Below are 22,435 nucleotides of genomic sequence, written 5' to 3'. Positions count from 1 at the left end.
TTTTTTAAAGAATGGAAAGAAGTCAAGAACTGCATTTGACATTCAGATCATTGCAGGGAAGGAGTTAAGGACGTTGGTAGCTGCCGTTTTATTGTTGTAATATATCTGACAGTAAAGCTTTTCTTTAAAAATTGAATTTTTATGCAGTATACATTTAACTTTTGTCATCAAATAACTTTTTGCTCTAAATAAAATCAATATTGAATTGCAACACCCACAGAGTAGCTAGAATGCATTAGAACATTGGGATGTAATTTGTACTGGAGATGTATTTATAATTCTCTCAACTTGTCTGGCGTGTGCCATAGTGACAATAGTGTAGCTCAGGTGTATCTCTGAGAAGCTTCTAGAATCGTTGCATTTCCCAACTTTATCCATTGTGAGAATAGACCGGGGTCTCAGACACATTGGCAGCTACATCATGGTTTGGGACAACTCTTGGCAAGGAGAGCTGGTGGGCAGAACTCAAACAACAGATCCAGGTGGGTTAGATATCATTGGCACTGATATTTTCCTGGCACAGATTAAAACTTTGTGCTGTGACCATGTTGTCTCTGGAAGCTGATATTTTAAACCAAAACCAATGTTCTAAAGATCTATCCTAAAATCTGCAACTTTTGAGAATAAGAAATGTTAAATGGCATCAGTAAATTTAAATTGAACTTTCCTTTTAAAATTTGGCAATCAAGGTAGAGTCCTTGTGAAGCATGGATTGAAGCAAAGGTAGAAATCATCTGAGCACAATCCCTGCTTAGACTGACATCTTTTCATACCAAATATAAGGCTTTTTTCCCCATAAAATTATCTTCACTGTGTTTGGAGAATTCCGAGTTGAATAATGAAAAGTATTGCATTGACTGTGTACATAGGTGATCTGTTGTTATATAACTGTAATACATTATATTTCCCCAATCCTAAATGAGTTGGCATTTCACATGCAGCTCTCTAATATCTGCTGAGTACCTGACCCTCTGGTGCACGGAAAGGTCCTGGAACTACTACGCTGTACCCGCTGGGGCTGCTTGAGAGGCAGCTCTCAAGTAGAAGGGTGAGGTCATGCTAGAGATAGGAAATAGAGACAGGAAGGAGCTGGCTGGTCCCTCTCAGCGGTGCCGTGGTATGAAAAGGGAGATTATCTATAAATCAGTGATAGGTCTGGGATAATGAACAGAAGGTTAATCAGAGAACAAGCTGCGAAAAGTAAAGAAGGAAAGCAGTGTCCAGGATGCATGGAATATGCATGGTTAGAAACTCACTAAACAGATATATCCTAGAAGTCTTCAAGTGGTGGAATCTTGGCAGACAAGGTCAGAGTTGGCTTTCCTTTCTCCAAGCTGGAAATAAGAATTCCCTTTGCAATTGATGTTCAGATATTCAGCATCCGTTCTCCTCTACTTAGGAGATCATGGTTTTCTTTTCTGTTAGTATGCTTAAGATTTTCGTTCTAGCATCACAGGTGAATTATTCTACAATACAGGCGTCCCTGAACCTTACCCATTATCTTTCCTTCTTTTTATCTTCCACATGCACTTTTCATAAGTTTTCATTAGTTGCATAACAGGAGGATGGAATAGCCCTGTTGGTTGGATGCCTTTAGCAAAGATGGTGGTAGACACTCAGCTCAGCCTGCCTGCATTACTCAGATGCGACTCTTGACTCTGACAGCTTGAACTTCGTGATTGAGACTTTCACCTTGTGAACTCTGTATTTATCTGTGGTTCACAGTTGACATGAAGGGTCGGCAAGGGAGAAGTCCTTATGTGAACAGTTAACTTGGCAGCATTTCATAGCCAAGGAAGGAAAGCATCATATTTACAAATGACATTTCTAAGCCACAGGGCATCATCTTTCCTTTGTGTCTTGAGCAGAGAAATGGGGACAATGAGAAGCCAATGTTTGCTCTTGTGTAAAGTCACAGAGCTCTCCTTTTCCACATACTTCTTATTTTCACATATCTTGGTGCAAACAGACAAAAGCTGTTATTACAGAAGGTGAAGCTGATAGCTTTTAATACATCACATCCACTAGGATGAAGGCATAATTGCGACTTTTATGTTCATTTTACAGTGAATAGTAATTAGCCTTTGGCCCATTACACTGTGTGAACATCGAATTACCCACCTGCTCTTGCCATGTCTCGTTAACTTAAACTATGTGCCTCAAGCTTTATCAGAAAACAACTCCTTCTCCATCTCCCTGCTGACATGCTACTTTAGATAAATTCATTTAGAAAAGTCACAGACTTGAGCATGATAGTCTCCTAATTTGTCCTGAGAGCTCAGGAGAAGGACTTTAAAAGAGATGCTTTTAGTTACAGTGGCTGGTGTACATCACATAGCTTTTTGGAAATGCAGGCACATTACTTCCCTTAAAAACCAAGATGTCTTTTACTTTTGTTTGTGACATTGTTTGTTTAGCCATTAGCTGATTTATGAAGATAATTTGATAACCATGTTACAAAATCAATGTGTATACTCAGTCCCTGAGAAAAGGCAAGTTGATGATAAATAACCTTTGCTGATTTGCAGCTAAAATTTCTCTTTAAAGGAAGCAGGACCTGAGGTGAAATAATCAGGATTATCATCAAATAAAGCACAAAGGGAAACTTACTTCCTTGTAAATGAAAGTGAAATACCACTACATGATACCAGAGTTAGCAGACAGATCTGATGTGGGCAAGAGACTTAGGATCTCAGAGCTAGGAAAACATTTGGAAAACATTTGGTTGCGCTCTGTAAGTTTACAGAGGAAATTCCAGCCTAAAATATAAAGAATCTTGCCTGTGTTTGGAGAAAATATGTACTTATTTCTTGTAATAAATGCTTCGATAGCTGTAGCCTCCAAATAAAAGTTTGGTGAAACTTAATTTTTGGCTTAAAAAAATCTTACCCGTGGAATTCTGTCATTGTCCTGCCTATTTATATAGTGATGCTTTTTTGGCCCAGAGAGGGATGACTTTACCATCAGAAGCCCAAGCTACTGGCTAGTTTTGAGCTCAAAGACATCTGTAGATGTATTAATTTTTTATTGTGGCTGCAACAAATTAACATAAACTTAGTGGCTTAAAACAACACAAATTTATTTTCATCCATTTCTGGAGAAGTCTGAAATCAAAGTTTCAATGGGCTTAAAACCAAAGTGTCAGCTGGGCTGTGTTCCTTCTGGAGGCTTCATGGGAGTATCTGTTTCCTTGCCTTTTCCATCTTATAGCAGCTGCCTGCATTCCTTGGCTTGTGGCCCCTTCCATCATCTTCAAAGTCTGTCACTCCAACCCCTCCCATCTCGGAGTCCTTAATCTAATCATATCTGCCATCTCTTTTGCCATTATGACAGTGTATTTACATATCTCTGGTATTAGTACATGGACATCTTTGGTGGGGGGCATTATTCTGCTTACTACAGCAGGGCTCCGGCAGGTGAATAAGGCCCCCAGTACTGTGGGTAGTTTACAGTTTGTTTGGCTTATGATGTTGAAACAATACCAGCAGTTGTAGTAGCTTCTTTGCTGACTTGGCTGTGTCAGGAAGGTTAGCAGGTTATCACTGAGTGATTCCCTCTCTGGTCCCTGCATGTCAGAATTGCTCTGTCACATTGGAGAAACTCGTCATGTTATGTCACTGAAAGTGATGGTTGGGAGATGCAGAAAGCTGAAAACTTGAAGTCCCATAAAAGGCATTTGTAACTTGTGTTTGTTATGATTGTCAAAACTATTTCGAAGCCATAGAGAGCTTTCAGTTGAAGCCCTGATATCCACAGTAATGAGAAATATACAATACTTGTACTTCAAGGTAAGTAAAGATAATCTTTGAAAATTCAATTTTAAGATCTTTTATTTATTTTTTTGGCCTGTGACTTGAAACCCACTGTTCCACAGTAGAAAAATCAGGACAGACTGAAAGGAAACATTTCTGTATAAAGTTTCCATACCCAGTACAGTTAACTAATTACATTTGTGGTTCACTAATACCTTGTTTATGAAAAAAAAAAAAATAATTGGGAGACCTTCAGAGTCTTTTCTAACTCAGGGGGCTGGATAAAATTATCTCAATTTAAATAGCATCTTGAAAGGTTTAGCGTCCCTTGGTAAAGATAAAACATCTCATCATTATCAATTAAAGGACTCCTGAAGTCTTTGAAAAGAGGACTTGTTTGCTTAAAATACGTGAAGGTCATGTTCACCCTGTAATAGTCAATGAGGAGTAGTCATTTGTTATTTTTAAACAGGCTGTCATTTAGCCATTATGAAGATGAATAACATTTGTTATTGCCTAATAATCTTCCTGTTGATTACAGAGAGAAGGCACTTGCAGACACCTTATGTGCCTTTCTTAGTTGCTAGATTATTAATGCCTTTTGATTAAATTCTGTAAACAAAAATTAAGGGCTTTGTTCTCCAAATTTTGAGACTGGCATCTAGGATGCTAAGCCATGCCTTGGTCCGTGGTATTTTGAGTTGCATATGTTATTTGCCTACTGTTCATGCAACGTTGCAAAAACAAAGTTCATTTTTTAATATCAAACAGATTGTCAATGGATCATATGCTGCCTCTATTAAGGTTAGTTTTTGGATGTCTGCCTTCTTGAAGAGAGTTAATGAAGCTATAAGTTACCTGTGTGCCTTCATTTGGAGTCAGGCCTAATTATCTGGATCTTGGCCACATTATTGTCCGAGCCTTATTTCTAAAGCAGATGGAGTCACTCAGGAATGACTTCATTTGTATTAATTTGTTGTACTGTCTTCTGCTGTTCGTCTCAGAGCACTGTACTGCCTTTGTCACAGAGAGCAGGGAAAGACAAAAGGATTACAGTCAGGAATTAAGAGAGAAACCTACTCCTTCGGTTCATGGATACTGATGTTCTAACCTGACGACAACTGAGTGATGGCCACTTTAGGGCAGTGGAATGGGATAATGGGGTAATTATGCTACCTAAGATTTGAGTTTTCACATTTTACACTAGGTCAGATGACAGACACATTGATCCAGCAGTTTAAAAGGGAAGCTCTCTGGAGTATGTTTTTGCTGTTGTCAGGTTTTTTTTACCTGACCTTTGAGAACACTTGAGAGCAATTTCCAAGGGAAACCTCCACCTGAGGACTGACCTAGAGGATCCTGTTGCTTATTGTAAAAATACAATCACTTTGTTATTTATGGATCAGACACAAGATCTCCAGATTACAACCTAGAGGGTGGTGACATTTCTACCTTGCATTCAGGCTGGAATCATCTCCTAGGAAAATAACATGGAAGAAATTATTAATTTAATAATTTATATAAACTTTCTGTAGAGATATCTAGGGTTGGGCAAAGAGATAAGAGAATCTGTCTTTTGCATTGACAAGTGATAGTGGTGGCATCTTTTATTATTACCTTTTGTCAAGAGGGGACTAAAAATTTTCCATGGCTTCTATTTGGTTGATGGGATATGTCAATTTAGTATAAAAAGTCTTAAATAAATAAAATAATAACTTTACTCAATAACCAAATAGCTATTGACAAATAAATGAAATCTAATGACCCCACTAACTTATTCTAATTATAAAATATGCAGTTAGAATGTATCTATATTGATATCAAACTGTGTGAATGAAAGTTGAGAAGAAAATAGATGACCAGTACAATGCCAGCTGTTCACCGATTTGAAGAAGCTAGAGGTGATTTCTTCAAAAGAATTGTTTCTTTGCTCTTCTCAGAAAAGCATCTAGACAGTGACTTTCAGACATTTCTTGGATTATAATATATTTAAGGTTTTCATTAGAGATCCCTAAGGTTGGAGTTAAACAAGACAAATTATTGTGAAATATTGAGTTTTGTTCCACATAGTAGTTTGCTAGGGCTGTTGTAAAATACCACAGACTGGGTGGCTTGGACAACCTAAATATATTGTCTCACAGTTCTGGAGGCTGGAAATCCAAGATCAGTTTGTCAGTAGGGAAAACAGAAACACAGAGATAGACATGCACAGAGGGAGAACACCGTGTGAAGGTGACGGCAGAGTTGGGGTGATGCGTGTACAAACCAAGAACACCAAAGATTGCCAGCAGCCACCAGAAGCCAGGGGAGAGGTGTGGAACAGATTTTCCCTCACAGCCCTTGGTGGAAACCAACCATCAACACCTTGATCTTGGATTTCTCTCCTCTAGAACTTTAAGACAATTAGCTTTTGTTGTTTAAGTCACGCAGTTTGTGGTACTTTGTCATGGCGGCCCTAACACACTAATACAGCTGCTTCTAGGATTCGGATTTCAGTTTCTCCTTGGACCTCCTCTTCTGCCACCCAATCTAAGTGAGCTCCTCTCAGGCCTCTCCCACACATCAGGTTTCCTTCTTGCCATGTTTCTTTATTTCTCTCTTGTAAGTGCGAACCTTTTTCAAAAGGGACCTTGCCTCCGTTTACCTCTAAGGCCCAACTTTGAGAACAGGGCCAGCTCAGAGAAGGCACTGCATAAATATTTTTTTGAGTAAATGAATCTTTCTGTGATTATATTATGAATGTTATATCTTCAGTGCTGTGAAATAAGACACTGATTAATGAGTAAAATATCATAAGAATTAATTTGAAATAGCTTCAATATATTACAATTTTTTACATTTTAAAAAATTTTACTTTTAAACTATAGAGTTATGAGATCTTGGAATATCACTTTAAATTTTAGTTTTGCTTTTTTTAAAAAAAAAAAAGAATAATAACTTGCAGCAAGTAGTAACATAATTTAATTGGTAAAGAAATTGCACTTAAATAGAATTCATCACAAAATGTAAAATAAACCAAATGCTCCATCTATGCAAAACATCTCTTGTTTGACTCTCTAAAAGAAGATAATTCAATTTGAAAAGATCAGATGTATTGATTGAGATATGATTTCTAAGGTACTTAATGGAAGAATGAAGCAAATGAAAAAAAATTTATCTTTCATATTTGTTAATATCTTACTGGAGAACTCTGCAGGATTAGTTTTAGTCATACTAAAGTATGATTTTTTTTAAGCCTGCTATATATCCAAATATTCATTAAAATCATCTGGGTAAGATATCAAGATTTCTGACAACTAATATTATGTTGCCAGTTATGAAGTTTTGCAAAAATCTGTAATATTGTGTGACTGAATGTATTGTGCATTAAAAATCGCCATGAAGAAAACTTCCACTGATACTTTTAAGGGCCCTGCCCCTTTTACCTGAGAAGTTGCTCATGAAGACTTTAAATTAAATCCAAACATATGAATTTGGGCACTATCATTTTTAATGTATATTTGTATTGTGTTTTTATATGTATACACATATATATCACATATATATTATATATAAAACACTATATATATACATGCACAAATCATAAGCATAGAGCTGCGTTAATTTTCACAAAGGGAATGTACCAGTACAACCAGCACCAGAACAGAAAATAGAGCATTGTTGGCTGAAGGCGAACTCAAGTGTTTCAACCATTTTCTACTTGCATGTTTGCCTTTTTTGTTACATATACTCAGGATAAGCGCTTGGTTGGATGTAAAGACTGCACACGTCTTCTCCCATTTTGTAACTTGCTTTTGCACTTTTTTGGGTGTCTCTTGTTAATAGGCATCTTTTATTTTAGTGTAATCCAGTTTCACAGTCTTTTACTTTAGTACTAGTGTGTGTGTGTCCTCCTTCAGAAATCTTGGCCTGTCCCAAGATCATGAAGATATTTTCCTATGTTTGCTTCTAAAGATCTTATTGTTTTACTTTTTCTATTTAGATCTATGACTCATCTGGAGTTAATATTTGTATATCGTGCAAGGTCTGGTCAAAATTCATGCTTATTTTTTTCAATAGGGGTAGTCGATTGATCCAACGTCATGTTTTATTTTGTTAAACAAGGAAAATTTCTCCATTTAATTCAAGGGAATTTCAGCATAATTTACTATTATCCTTGACAGAACTTTCTGAAGTACCTTGACAGCCTTATTTTCTGGGGAAATAGTATCTTCCTCGGGATTTCATGGACTTCTAATCGAATATACCATGGACCTTTTTGCCTTTTAGTTAGTTTCTTTTATAATTGAATCTGACCCTTAAGTTAGTGACTACCCTTAGTTGCTTTTATCTTTGTTCAAGTTACTCATGTTGTGACTTCCATGTTTGCTTATTTATTCAACGAACACTTATTTTATACCTAACATAAGAATATGCATAATAGATGGTTTAAAGATTTTAAAGTGAGCAAAACAGGGTGTTTGCTGTTAAAAAGTCATAATATAGAGTAGTGGATGGAAGAAGAAAAAATACAGAAAATTACAATATATTATGTATAATAAATGTTATTATAGAGTTGTGTTCCTCAGACTTTTTTCACCTTTGCCTCCTTAATGAAACATTTCAGACAGTTTTTACCTAATTGTTCCTCTCACGAAAGCCTGATACCACTGATAGATATACCATATATCTGTGTGCTTATGTTCTGTATGTACATCTGTGTTTTATACAGACAATGGTTAAGATTCTTTTTCTCCCCTCCCAAGAACCGATTTTCTCCCCATTAGTGGTACTACTACCTCAGTTGAGAATGTGTCTTACAGAGTTACCTGTTGGGCACAATGTGAGCTCATTGGAGGTACTTCTAACCTTGACTGTACAGGTTATGAGAACTTTCTTAAAGGAAGTGATGTTTCATTTGAACGTTTAAGACTGAGCAAAAATTAAACCGGTAAAAAGTGCTCGAGAGTTGTAAATCTAGAACCCAATGTGTGCAAAGACAGAATGGCATGAGAAGGGTGGCATATTCAGGGGACTATGAAGAGTTCAGTAAGACTGGAACATAAAATTCAAGGGTGAGAAATAAAGAGATGATGGCGAGTCCCCTCAAAATCTACATATTATGAGTTATTGATCTAAACTCCATATTGTCTTCAGTACAGACACCAGAGAGTCATTTCAAAGTCAGCATCCTTGGTGAAACATACCATCTCCTACTTCTTTAGCTGCACTATTTGGCTTTTTTTTTTTTTTTCCTTGACTATCACTGTCTTAACTTCCTGAGGTGTCCAATCTATAAAACCAACAATTTATCTTTAATTCTTACCTTTTTTATACAAAGTTCCTATCACAACTTCTGTTCAGGGTTTGAATCTCTTTTTGTTATGATTGTAGTTGTTTTCCTTCTGACTGATAGTCTCTTTCCCTACACCTTCTTCCACGCTGTTGGCAGCCCTTCTAGTTCCCCATTGAGATACTAAGGAAAAGACAGAGAGAAAGTGAATAGTAAGTTTTAGATTAATGGGCGACCATATAACAGACTACGGAAAGAATTTCTGTAAGAGAAGGCCGATGTAGTTGGATTAAAAAAGCAATTCGCTTACCATACTTCTTAGAAACAGGGCTGAGCCAGCTACCTTAAAGACAGTAGGAGAAGCGGCCTTATTTGTGTAAATTCTTTGTGTATTGTACCCCATGTTTGTCAGGCAGTTTTTAGATGATTGTAAGTTCTTTATCATTTTGTTTTCCTCCATAGGTGTGAATGTTGTGATCTTTGCATTTACTTCTTGTACGTCCATTCAGATATATCAGCTTCCAACAAAGAGCCAGATGGTTGGTGGTGATGGGGCTGCTTGAATTCTAGGAGGTAAGACTTCAAGCAAAGTTCTCTACTTCGAGAAGCAGCAGAAAGATTTCCATTTCCATTGTTCACTGGAAATCACACTTATTCATGTGCTTTCTCATTTCACAGAATCAGGAAATAAGAGAGCAGGAATAGAAGCTCTCACTTACTTCTCAGCTAGGGTAGTTGAGAATGTGGAAGAGCAGTACTCTTCATACACTAATCCTGGGAGTCTAGATGGGTTCATACTTTTCTTAACATACTTTGACAATTATATTAAATATGCAGTTTCTGTTTCCCAGAATTTCCATTTCTAGAAATTTTTCCAAATAAAATGATCAAAGATATATTAAAAGATGTTTAGATAAAGATGGCCATCGAAGAGTTATTGTAACAATTCATAAATGGCAGGTACCATGCTAGGTGCTGGTGGTAGGGACATGCATGATCCCTACCAAATGCTTAGTAGTCCAGTGGGAAGAAAAATAATAAACAATCCCGCAAATAAATATTTAATTATAAATTGTGATAAATACGTTGGTAAAGTTACAGGTGATTTTTTATTGTTATTCGGAAATTTTCTGCGTTTTTTGGCAGGCAGGTGGAGATGAGATAGTCATGCACACCATATATATTATGTCAGAAGTGAAAATGCCAATCATAATGAAAGATAATGTAGAAAACTATTGAGGTGAATAGAAAAATAGTTACTACTTCTTTGTTAACGGATAGTGTAATATAAAAGTGATAAATGCATGTAAATAGCATGTGAAATATAATTCATATTTGTAAACACAATTGCATAAATATAAAGAAGAAAATCTATGAAGATTTCTGTTTTGATTACCTCCAGGTTAAGTCAATTAAGACTACTTTTAATTTTCTAAGTCTTCTATAAGAAATAAATATTGGCTTTAAAACTAGAATAAAATACAGAATTTTTACAAATAAGTCTTAGAATTTTTCTGTTGTAAATATACATAATGTAACAACAATTTTAATAATTTTTAAGTGTACAATTCAGCATCATTAAGTACATTTACAATTTTGTGCAACCATTACCACCATCTATCTTCAGAACTTTTCCATTTTCTCCAACTGAAAGTCTGTACCCATCAAATGATAGCTCCCCATCTTCCCCTCCCTCGTCCTTGGCAACCACCATTTTACCTTCTGTCTCCATAAATTTGACTACTCTGGGTACCTCATATAAGTAGAATCGTACAATGTTTGTCTTTTTGTGGCTGGCTTATTTCACTTAGCATAATGTTTTCAAGGTTCACCTATATTGTAGCATGTATCAACATCTCATTCCTTTTTAAGGCTGAATAATATTTCATTGTATGTGTACGCCAGACTTTGTTTACCCATTCATCCATTGATGAACATTTAGATTGTTTTTACTTTTTGGCTATTGTGAATAATGCTGCTATGAACATTGATGTACAGGTATCTTCAATTCTCTTAGGTATCTATCTAGAAGTCAAATTGCTGGATTATATAATAATTCTATGTCTGATTTTTCAGGGAACCATCATATTGCTTTTCACAGTGGCTGCATCATTTTATATTCCCACCAGCAATGCACAAGGATTTCTTGAGGATTCCTCAATGAGCCACACTCTTTCATGATTGAGTTCAATTATTTTTTCTGCCTGGTATGTTCTTTAGTTACCTCTTACCTTGCCTCTTAAACTACTGCCTGTCCTTCAAGGACCAAGTTGTCTTGGTCTTGGTCTTGAAATCTCCCTACATTCACATAGTCAGAATGAATCATTCCTTTTCTTCCCAAATATAACACAAATTACAGTCCACCTTAATTTTCTCTAGCAGGAATACAGAAAGGAATAAAATGTCATTAATGAGCTCCTTGATGCCATTTTATTCCTTTCTGTATTCCTGCTAGAGCCCAGAGGAAACAGTTCCTGGCACATAGTAGGTGTTCAGTTGAGGTTTGTGGAATTGAATTGCACACCAATATATCCATGAAACAGTATTTTAAAAATATGTGACTTTTCTCCTTAAAAAAATCACAGAGTTGTCAACACTGAAAACTTTGTAGCTTCTAAGGAAAGTTACTGATCAGTGAAGCAAAGAACAAGTCAAGAATCAAGTACGGTTTGCCCTTCAAAAACCAATGACTGACAACAATAAAGCTACAAGTGATTTATTATCTTCTTGAGGTGCATACATTTATTTTCCTCAAGGTGTGTATTTTATACCTCCTAACAGCCTTGAAGAGAGTTTAAAAAAATGTTCTCTGACTTTTATGCTTCCCAGGTCATTCTAGTACTGTACCTTGTGGAGAGAAGTAAAAATAAGCTATAAAGGCCTACCTTCAGTGCTTTCGGGTTCACACTTTCTTCTTTATAAAAACAGAAGTCTTACCTGCTAGTAGTCTGAGTTATTTTCAGTGGCAAATTAAACCATAAGCTAATTTCTCACTGTCTTCTGAAATACATATGGTCTGATACTTGTGGATGAAATCAGTCTTACACTTTTGTATATTTCTCAGAATACTTTCCTCATGGGTTTGCTAGATGAACATTTTGGTGATTTTTGATCAGTAATATCAACATGTATTTTATCTTGTTTTATTTTAAATGCTTGTATAATCCACAGTTCTTTTTAGAGCAGTGCTCCTCAGAGTGTGTTCCAGGGTCTGGTTATAGGTCTTGGAGATGTTTGGCTCAGTTCTCACTAAGATAAGGAGCTTGTGCCAAAAGATAAATTAACTGTGCCACTAAGCATGCTGTTTAGTTCAGCTGATTTTTTTTCTTATATTTTTCATAGCAATACCTTATTGATGAATGAAGTGCACTAGTTTACATTGTGGCACAAGCTTCTCTTCTCCTTGTAGACTGGCATTTGAGTAGCGTTGTTCTAGAGAACCTGCACCTATGTACATGTGACATGGTCCTAGTCACTGCTTACTGAGTCTAGATAGACTCATGGCCCATTCTGTGTGACAATTGTCTTTCTTCCTCCCCTTTCCCTCCTCCTTTCTCAGTTTCTCTCTCCATAATAGGAACTAAAAGGTATCGGGACATCTAGATGGAGTTGTCAGTTTGCAGTGGATGTGTGTGCTGAAGAGTCTTGGCTGGAGCCAATTCCATGCAAGATCAAGCCATAAGCAAACCCAAGTTCTGAGGAGCAGAAGCTATGAGGATGCAGGTAAGAGGATGGGCGGGGGGAAAGATGAAAAGTCTATCTATAGAGAGGGAAGAGAAGAAAGACCACATGATGCTGGCTGGAATGGGAGAAGAAACACATGCACACTTTCCCATATAGCGTTCTCCTTTTCCAGTTCTCAGTTTGAGTCCCACTGCCAGGGGTTCTGATTCGACAGGTGGTCAGTGGAATCTGTGAATCTGCATTTTAATTAGTGATGCTGTGGATTCTTAAGTTAGGAACCTAGACCTTTTTTTGAGGAGTTCTGGCTATTTTGTGATCTGACCTCTACTCATTTTAGCAGCTTTAGTACTAGTCAAACTACAGATATTCAGACTCAATGTAGTAGCACACCTTTCTTATATCTTCATGTCCTTGCATATGCTGTTTTTCTTGTCTGGAATTCGTCTCTTTTTCTCAGTCTGGTAAAAACCTCCACATCCTTGCAAATGTAGCTCAAGCTTCAGCTTCTTTGGAAGCCTTGAAGTTTCCTATTCCCTCCCAATCTCTACCACTTTATGTAGTGAGGGCCCTCACTACATTATTATAACCTCTGCTCAATTTCTCTGCGTTTCTTTAGAGAAACTCTCCTCACATCTTTCTCCGTTCTCATTCTCTCTTTAAATTTCTTAACTCAGGACTTTTGTCTCCTGCCTTTTCCAATACCAAATTCCAAGAGCCTGTGATCTGCCCTACCTTCTGCATTTCTCAGAAACATGTTGGCACTGGCCATTAGCTGTATCTTTTCTCATGCCTGACATTTAATTATGCCAAATGCCAAACACACAAGAAGTTGAAGGAATACTACAACGAACCCCTCCTACATTTTGCACCTAGATTCAATAATCTCAGACACATTTTGTTGTATTTCCTTTATGTTTATAATACGTATTTTATATTCTAATTTTTGCTGATTCATTTGAAAGTTACAGATGTACAGATTCATTTGCAAGTATCTTTAAATACTTCAGTATGCATCTCCAAAGTAGGAGGTGGTTTTCCTACATAAACCTCTCTTTTCGGACATACTTTCTCTACTGTTTTCTTCATTTTTTCTTCTGAATGTGTGGTCTTTTAAATTTGTTTTGCTCTACCTCCCTCTTTTCTGTGACCCCTATGTGTGGCCGTGTTTGTGGGCTCATTAGTTCTTTTTCCTCTTCTTTTCTGAGTTTAAACTTTCTCTTTAATTTACCCTGTTATGTCCCCTGGAATTTAAATAACATCTATAGTGTGTTCGCTCCAAAATGTTTATTTTCAGTCCAATCTTCTCATGCTTGAACTGTGGATATGTTTATATAACTGTTACTTAACATCTTTATTCTGATATAAAATGTTCATCTCAAATTTAACATGGCTGAAAAAGAACTCTTCACTTCTCTCATATCCCTTTCTTCCTCTGTGTAGTAAAGAATCTAACATTGCCCAAAGATAGATTTGGCCTTTGTCCTGGACTTCTGTAAGGTAATTTCTAAGCCTTTGATGTGTCATGCCTGAGGGAAGTGTCTTTATTTGCCTGTGAACCTTGGGTCAGAATAGTCTTAACAATGTGGTTTAGACTGGAGGATGGACACACCAGAAGAATCAGCAGTATGATTTGGAGGCAGGAAGGATGAGTCACACAGAATTGGTAGAGTTCCAGGGAGACTAAGGACTGAGATCAAACACTTGGGCAATCAATCTTGTCTACATGATGGAGTCCCAATAAAAACTCTGAACACCAGTCAAGTGAGCTTCCTTGTTGGGAGTTCTCCATGAATATTATCATACAGAGATGTGGAGAAATTCATGCTATCTTGACTCCACAAGGAGAGGGCAGTTGGAACCTCCATGTTTGATACTTTTTTGGACTCCACTCTATGAATGTTTTCTCTTGGCTGATTTCAATCTGTAATAAACCCTAACCATGAGAGAAATAACCTTCAATGTGTTCTGTGAGTTCTAGTGAATTATAAAACCATAGGGTGGTCTTGGGGACCTCAAACTTGTAGCTGGTATCAGAAGTGAAGGTGATCTTGTGTGTGGGCTGTTCCCTCTAACTTTTCATTTGGCTAAACCTTCACTTCCCCTTTTTAGTTATTACATGTGTAGTCTTGAGGAAGTGATTTAAACTCACTCTACTTTTCTCTCCATATTTGTAAAGTGGGTGTACTTTTAGTATTTATTTCGTAGGATTGTTAATAAATGGTTCAAATATTGAACATGAGAGTCAAACAAGCAAATACAAAGCCAGCAGAATAGTGCTTGGCACTATTATTGGTGTCTGTATACTCACCATCTTTTTCATTAATACTCTAATCAAGGCCATTGTTATCTCTCAGATTACTGCAGAACCTCAAACTGCTTCTCTGCTTCCATATCTCAGTCTACAAATTATTCTTCATGTAGTACCAACAGTAAGCTTTTTCAGGCATGCAATTTTACTTATAATTCCTAAATGGCTTTGTATCATACTTAGAGTAAAGTCAAAATTCTCCTTAGTCAACTGCCTACTCACTCCTGCCCATCTCTCCAACGTCGTCCCCTACCTCCTCTCCCCGTGCTTCAGCCACACGCTGCTCTGTACAGGGGTCTGTGCCTACAATGCTCTTACAGGTCTTTGCACGACTTGATTCTTCATAGTTTGGGGTTCCATTGAAGTATTGCCCATTGAGAGGTTTCAGCTGATGTATTTAAAATAGAATCCTCCCTGACAACAGCATTCTGAATTTCTGTACCCTTAACTGGTGCAGAAATTTTATTTTCCTCAAAACCTGTTACTAATTTTTGAATTTAAATAGCCATTGTTTGCCTGTAATCCCAGCACTTTGGGAAGTCAAGACAGGTAGATCACTTGAGGTCAGGAGTTGGAGACCAGCCTGGCGAACATGGTGAAACCCCATTTCTACTAAAAAATAAAAAAATAAAAAAAAATTTTAAAAAGCTAGGCATGGTGACAGGTGCCTGTAATCTCAGCTAGTCCAGAGGCTGAGGCAGGAAAATAGTATGAACCCTGGAGGCGGGGGTTGCAGTAAGCCGAAGTTGAGCCACTGCACTCCAGTCTGGGCCACAAGAGTGAAACTCTGTCTCAAAATAAGTAAATAAATAAATAACCTATTGTTAAGAAGGGATTGTGGAGAAAGAGAGTGGCAAGAGTAGACTCTGAGGCTCCATTTAGAAGATGCTGTGATATGAATATGTCTCCCAAACCTTCATGTGTTGGAAACTTAATCACTCTGCTCTCATGAATGGATTAATGTCACCGTCACAGGAGTGGGTTCATTGTCTTGGAAGGGGCTTTGTTATAAAAGCCGACTCTCCCTAACTCTCTTGCTTTTGCCCTCTTTCCATGTGATCTCTGCCATGTTATGTTGCAAAAGAAGGCCTTCACCAGATGCCAGTGTCACACTCTTGGACTTTCACACCTCCAGAACCGTAAGCCAAATAAACTTCTTTTCATAAAATAATACATAGCTAACATAAACAAATAATTTTAAATATTATTTGTTTATTATTTCTTTTCTCCAATTGGATGTAAGCTCCATGAAGGCAAATATTTTAGCTGTTTTGTTGTTGTTGTTGTTGTTGCATGTAGTGCCTGTGACATACAAGATGCTTAATAGATATTTGTTGAATTAATAACCGAAGGCTACACCAGGGGGCAGGGTGATATGTTGTTTTCACATACATAATTTAAGTCCCAGGCATAGGGCCTGACACTTAGTAGGGACTCAGCATTCCTTGACTGAAGACTGTAGCAGCCTGAGTATTTTTTATAGAAAGATTAAAAAAAAAATTAGTTGTTCCCAGAATTTACTCTTAAGCGTTCTTTTCCTGGCAGGCTAAAGTGGAATTCCCACTCTTACAGTCTTGTGAGCAAAAAAAATAGCTCTCATGAAATTATTGTAGTACTTCTCAATTGCCACCTCTCTTTTTTCTGTCCCGAATGAAATATTTGGACTGTTAAGGCATTGCAGCTCTATAGACTCAAAATGTTGTTATGAAAGGATTATTATAAAAATTGAAATCTATACACCCACTGTGCTATGGTTTGAATATTTGTTCCCTCTAAAACCCATGTTGAAATTTAACTGCTCTAGTAACAGTATTGAGAGGTGGGCACCTTAAGAGGTGCTTAGGCCATTGAGACTGCACCCTCAGGGCTAGAATTAGTGCCATTATGTAAGGGTGACTTTGGCCTCCTCTTGCCTTCTCTCCCTTCTGCCGCAAGATGAGAGAACAAGAATGTCCTTACCAGATGCCAGACCCTTGATCTTGGACTTCCCAACCTCCCAAACTGTAAGAAATAAATCCCTGTTCTTTATAAATTAGCCAGTCTTCGATATTTCATTCTTGTAGCACAAGTTGAACAGAGACACCTGTTTTACAGAATTCCAGTTTTCACCATAAAACTGTGTTAGTCACAGAGTCTGTTCTTCTATTTGCCTAAATTTGTATCTATTTATGTGTGTGTTTATATGATGCCTATATATGTATGAGATTTTATGGTGTTAACCATATTGCTAAAAATGTTCTAAATGTAAGACATGATACAAGGACAGTAATGGAAAGGCAGAATCTGTCCTTCTTACACTGCAGTCTCTCCTACTTAGTGTGTTAAGATCAAAATGAGACTGGGCATTGCTTTGTTGCAGTCAGAACCAGCCCTCCCTGGCAGAAAAGCTTATCAAGGAAAGCTTTTCTTTGAATTATGGGGAAGGGAGGTTTCCCTGTCATGGTTCATTGTCTCTTATTTAGAAGCAGGCATTCCTTTTAGGGGAAGGTCTTTAGCTTCCTATTTGCAAGCAAAACCTTCCAGTAGTTACAAGTCATGAAACTTGGTTTTATTCTGGTAAGTGGATTTATTAAGAGGAAAAGGGAAGGGAGGGAGTTTGAGGAGGAGAATTTTAATGTAGAAATTAAGCTTGAAAATGCTTGGGAAATGGGAAGTAAGGGACAGCAGTGAAACCATTACCAGTATGATTGACAGATTCTGCAGGTATCTGACTCTTTTTAGTTAATTTATAATAATGCTAGATAATCTTTCTACAGTACAGTAAGTACTGCTGTGGAGTCATGAGACCTGGATTCTTATCTGATTTACTACTATTGTTATTTAAGAAGTCTTTTAACTTCTTGAAGTTTTTTTTTACATGAATTATGAGATATTAACATTTTCCTATCTACCTCCCTGGGTGGCAAAGAGGTAGTCATCATACAAAGATAAAATGTGTCTTGCCCTCGAAAGTTTTAAAGTCCAGTAGTATAAATCAATGCCACCAGGTTTTATGAGTGTTGTGATATATATGGGAGCACAAATGAGGCTCATTGGACTATATGCAACTTGCTTATCTCAAGGAAAGGAATATCTCCCTTAGGTTTGCTTTCTGCATATAGATTCTATCAATATGTGATGAATTTTGGCTTATTTTAAGCATTTTGCCATTTGCAGAATAGCTTAACACTGATTCACAGGTTGAAAGTCAAAGGTTTAATTGATTTGATCTTAGACAAGCAGATGTTGATTGGGATTTTTTTATGATGCCAAAGAGTGAATTTAGACTCAAGGTAAGCTCAAACAAAATAGTGAATTCACTATGTCACAGAGTTGGGAAGTTCAACATTGCTCTGGCTTCAGGCATGGCGAGCTCTAGGGGCTTAAACACAGTTTTCTTCCTCCTTCTTTTTCTTTTTCTTTCATTCTCTCTTTCTATCAGGTTTGCTTCCCTCTATGTGTTATTATTTTTTCCTCTGAAGATCAGTCTCCTCTCTACACCTTAACAGTCACAGATTCCCGTCCTTTTGGGTTATCAGTCTTAGTAGAAAGAAAACTTTTACTGTCAGTTTCATAATTCAAATCTAAAAGGACTTTTATTAGTATTCATTTACTCATATGCTCACCTTTGGAACAACTGCCATTGTTGAATGAATGTGGCACTAGGTTTTGGTGAGGTGGCTGCAGTAGGCTAAATGATTTTCCTGGCTCAAGGTCAAACAATCACCTAGTGGTAGGAATTAATTACTTGATTTCTGAGCTTTACTACAACAAACCCTGCTCTTGCCCACAACTGGGATTTCCATAATATGAATAGTGCCGTCCAATAGAATGTAACGTGAGCCACAAGTGTCAACCACATATGAAATTTTAAGTTTTTAGTAGATACATTTAGATATATTAAAAGGAAAGAGACACAGGTGAATTTTATAATATATTTTATTTCAAGTTTCCAGATATTATCGCTTCAAAATGAACTCAATATACAAAACAATTGAAATAATTTATATTTTTTTATACAAAATCTTCAATATTTGGTATGCATTTAACCCTTATAGCATACCTCAGTCTGGACATGTCCCATATTAAGAATGCAGTGGCCAGACGTGGTGGCTCATGCCTGTAATCCCAGCACTTGGGAGGCTGTGGCAGATGCATCATTTGAGGTCAGGAGTTTGTGACCAGTCTGGCCAACATGGTGAAACCCCGTCTCTACTAAAGATACAAAAATTAGTTGGGTTTGGTGGCACATGCCTGTAATCCCAGCTACTTGGGAGGCTGTGGCAGGAGAATCGCTTGAGCCTGGGAAACAGAGGTTGCAGTGAGCTGAGATTGCACCATTGCACTCCAGTCTGGGCAAGAGAGTGAAACTCTGTCTCAAAAAAAAAAAAAAAGAAAGCTGTGGCCACACAGCATGTGGCATTTGGCTACTGTAACTGGACAACAGAACCCTAAAGACATGGAGCCAGAGAGATGTGGGACGAGGGGGAGAATCCACATTCAGGATAACCCGAGAATCACTGAAGCCAAATGTTTACGTTCTCTGACACTCTTCCTACTGATAAATATATCATATCAAATTATTATGAAATAATTTATTATCTTTGAGATGAAAAATCTGTTGATCCTCTCTTCATTCTTTCTTAATATTCTAATGCTTAAGAGCTTCCTGTTGTTTTGTTACTTCTATTGCTTTGCATTTTCAATAGCACTTAGTTAAAATTTTCTTCATTACTCTAGTGCTTGCCATTACATGCATTTTAGAAAATGATAAAAAATGATCATAACTATATAAAGATTTTCTTTCTTAAGATTGAAAATTACAGTAGGGTAATGGTTTTTTTTTCATTTTCAATGTTGAAGATTTACTTGAAGATGTCTTTACATATGACAATTTAACCATTTAATAACTTTGTGTATGCTAAAGTTAATTGCTTTCTTATTGAGTCTTATTAAAATGTGGAGTTGCAGTTAAGAAATGTAACAAAAACTGTTTTCTGCACCCATACATCTTATAGGGAAAGATAATCTTAGTTCATGCTGCTTCATACTTAAGCAAGGCATCAGTTAGGATAGCTTTGTAGCAAGCGTTTTGATACTTTAAAAAGGATCTGTCCCTGTAGTTTACTGGCCAAATCCGCTCCTTTCTTATCATAATTCCTTAAAGCAGAGTTTAGCACAAATAGTAATGAGGGTTTTAGTTTATTCATTCATTTATTAAGAAAAAGCACAGGCTTGCTATCCATACGTAAATTCCCTTTAAAAGGATATATTTTTTTCTGTTCTGTTTACTCTGTGTCCCAAATGCCTAGAGCAGTGTCTAACTCAGAGAAGACATTCAATGAGTGAATACACCAGGTGGCATAAGTAAAAGACTCATTTAAAACTGCAGCGGGAAAAGGGGATATTAATTTTGGGCACATACTATGCTAGGCTCTATGTGAAGTTTATAATACATTTTATACATGAAATTCTTATAAAAATCCTGTGAAACAACTATTGTCTTCATTTAACAGCTAAGAAAACAGAGAGACAGAGAAGTTAGTAGATTTCCCAAGATCACATAATTAAATGATGTAGTTGGGATTGACTTTAGGTTCATCTGATCTCAAAGCTTTGCTCTTGCATTCCATTAGTTTCTTTTTTTTTTTTTTTTTTTGAGACAGAGTTTGGCTCTGTCACCTAGGCTGGAGTGCAGTAGCCAGATCTCAGCTCACTGCAAACTCTGCCTCCTAGGTTTACGCCATTCTCCTGCCTCAGCCTCCCGAGTAGCTGGGACTACAGGCGCCCGCCACCTTGCCCGGCTACTTTTTTGTATTTTTTTTAGTAGAGACGGGGTTTCACCGTGTTAGCCAGGATGATCTCGGTCTCCTGACCTCGTGATCTGCCCGTCTCAGCCTCCCAAAGTGCTGGGATTACAGGCTTGAGCCACCGCGCCCAGCCACATTCCATTAGTTTCTTAAGGCTGCCATATAAAGCATTGCAAACTAGGTAGCTTAAAATGACAGTACTTTACTCTCTCACAGTTCTGGAGGCTCCAGGTCCAAGATCAAGTTGTCAGCAGAGCCATGCTCCCTCTGAAACATGTAGATGAGGAGCCTTCCTTGCTTCTTCTAGCCTCTGGTGTTTGCCTTCATCCGTGGCTTCCTTGGCTTGTAGGTGCACCAATTCAATCTCTGCCTCATTGTCACTGGCGTTCTCCATGTCTGTCTCTTCTCTTCTTACAAGGACACTGGTCACTTTGAATTGAGAATCCACCCTACTTCAGTATGGCCTCATCTTAACTAATTACTTTTGCAATAATACTATTTCCAAATAAGATCACATTTTAAGGTCTTGGGGGTTAGGAATTCAATATCTCCTTATTGGGGGACACAGTTCTACCATAACATTCATCATACTTGGTATTCGTCAAGCACAGATACTTATTAATTACCTGAAAAGTTCAAAGCACTGGGTGTGTTTTCATGATGTAGGGATCCAAAAAAGAATAATGTGCTTTCATCTAATTAGGAGGAAAAGATGTATTTCTATAAAAATAAATGTCAATGATAGATAGTTTTAGATTCAGTGAGCTTGAGATGAGAGCAGCACATGGAAGAAGAATTATTTTGCAGAAATTTAGAGATAAAGCTCTAGAGTTTAAAAGAGAAGACTGAGCTAGAAATTGAGGTTGAGACCACTGTACGCAGAGGGGAGGGTAAAGCAGTGAGAAATGGTGGGACATCTGATGGTCAGACTCATAGGAGAAGAGAACTGACTTTTTATGAAGAAAATAAAAGCAGTCAAAAAGGAGAGGGGCCATCGTGCAGAGAAGTTCAGACATAGCAAATGCTACGGGACAGAGCAAAAGAGCAAGAGGAAGAAATAAGACTGCTGGACAGTAGACTTTTAATGTTTTGGGAAACTTGTGAGGACACCGTTTCAGTAGAGTATCTGACGCTACAGCACAGCAGGGCAGGTATTTGACTACAGTTTGAATTTAGGTTGGTGTGAACAGAAAGCTGGACAATGAAGACCACTAGATGATGGTATGAAGTGAGAATGGGCTTACTTGTAAGAGCTGCTGTGAGTGTGATTTCTGGTTTCAACGAGGTTCAAGTCCACCTCCTAAAATCTTAACTGTGAATTGATTAACCAGTTTCGCAAGTGTTCATCGAGTGTCTGTTATGTACCAGGCGTTGTTACATTGATGGGACTGTCTCGGGGAGGAAGAGCATCATTCATTCCACCATTAGCCCTTCTATTTCTGTGGGGAGACAGACAGCAGGTAACCAAACACATGTGTAATAGAATCCATCCTCATAAAAGCTATGAAAAAAATAAACAGTGTGAAATTTATGATTGACAAGGGAGATGGGGAGGTAATGAGCTAAGATTAATTTTTTTTCAATTAGGAGTTAAATGCAAGACATATATTTATGTGCCATACACCCAAGT

At 37.4% G+C, this 22,435-nt stretch overlaps 1 long non-coding RNA gene across 1 annotated transcript; it reads left to right on the top strand.

The window, feature by feature from the left end:
• Positions 1–9,484: 9,484 nt before the first annotated feature.
• LOC117098861 lies at positions 9,485–16,155 on the top strand. Its single transcript, XR_004443620.1, has 4 exons — positions 9,485–9,597; positions 11,101–11,231; positions 12,584–12,747; positions 16,101–16,155. It is a non-coding gene; the product is annotated as an uncharacterized LOC117098861 (long non-coding RNA).
• Positions 16,156–22,435: the final 6,280 nt, after the last annotated feature.

Source organism: Trachypithecus francoisi, unplaced genomic scaffold (assembly GCF_009764315.1).
Source record: "Trachypithecus francoisi isolate TF-2019V2 unplaced genomic scaffold, Tfra_2.0 Contig01474, whole genome shotgun sequence".
NCBI classification, from domain to species: domain Eukaryota; kingdom Metazoa; phylum Chordata; class Mammalia; order Primates; family Cercopithecidae; genus Trachypithecus; species Trachypithecus francoisi.
Note: the sequence above shows the minus strand (reverse complement) of the source record. Positions and strands in the feature narration are given on the sequence as shown.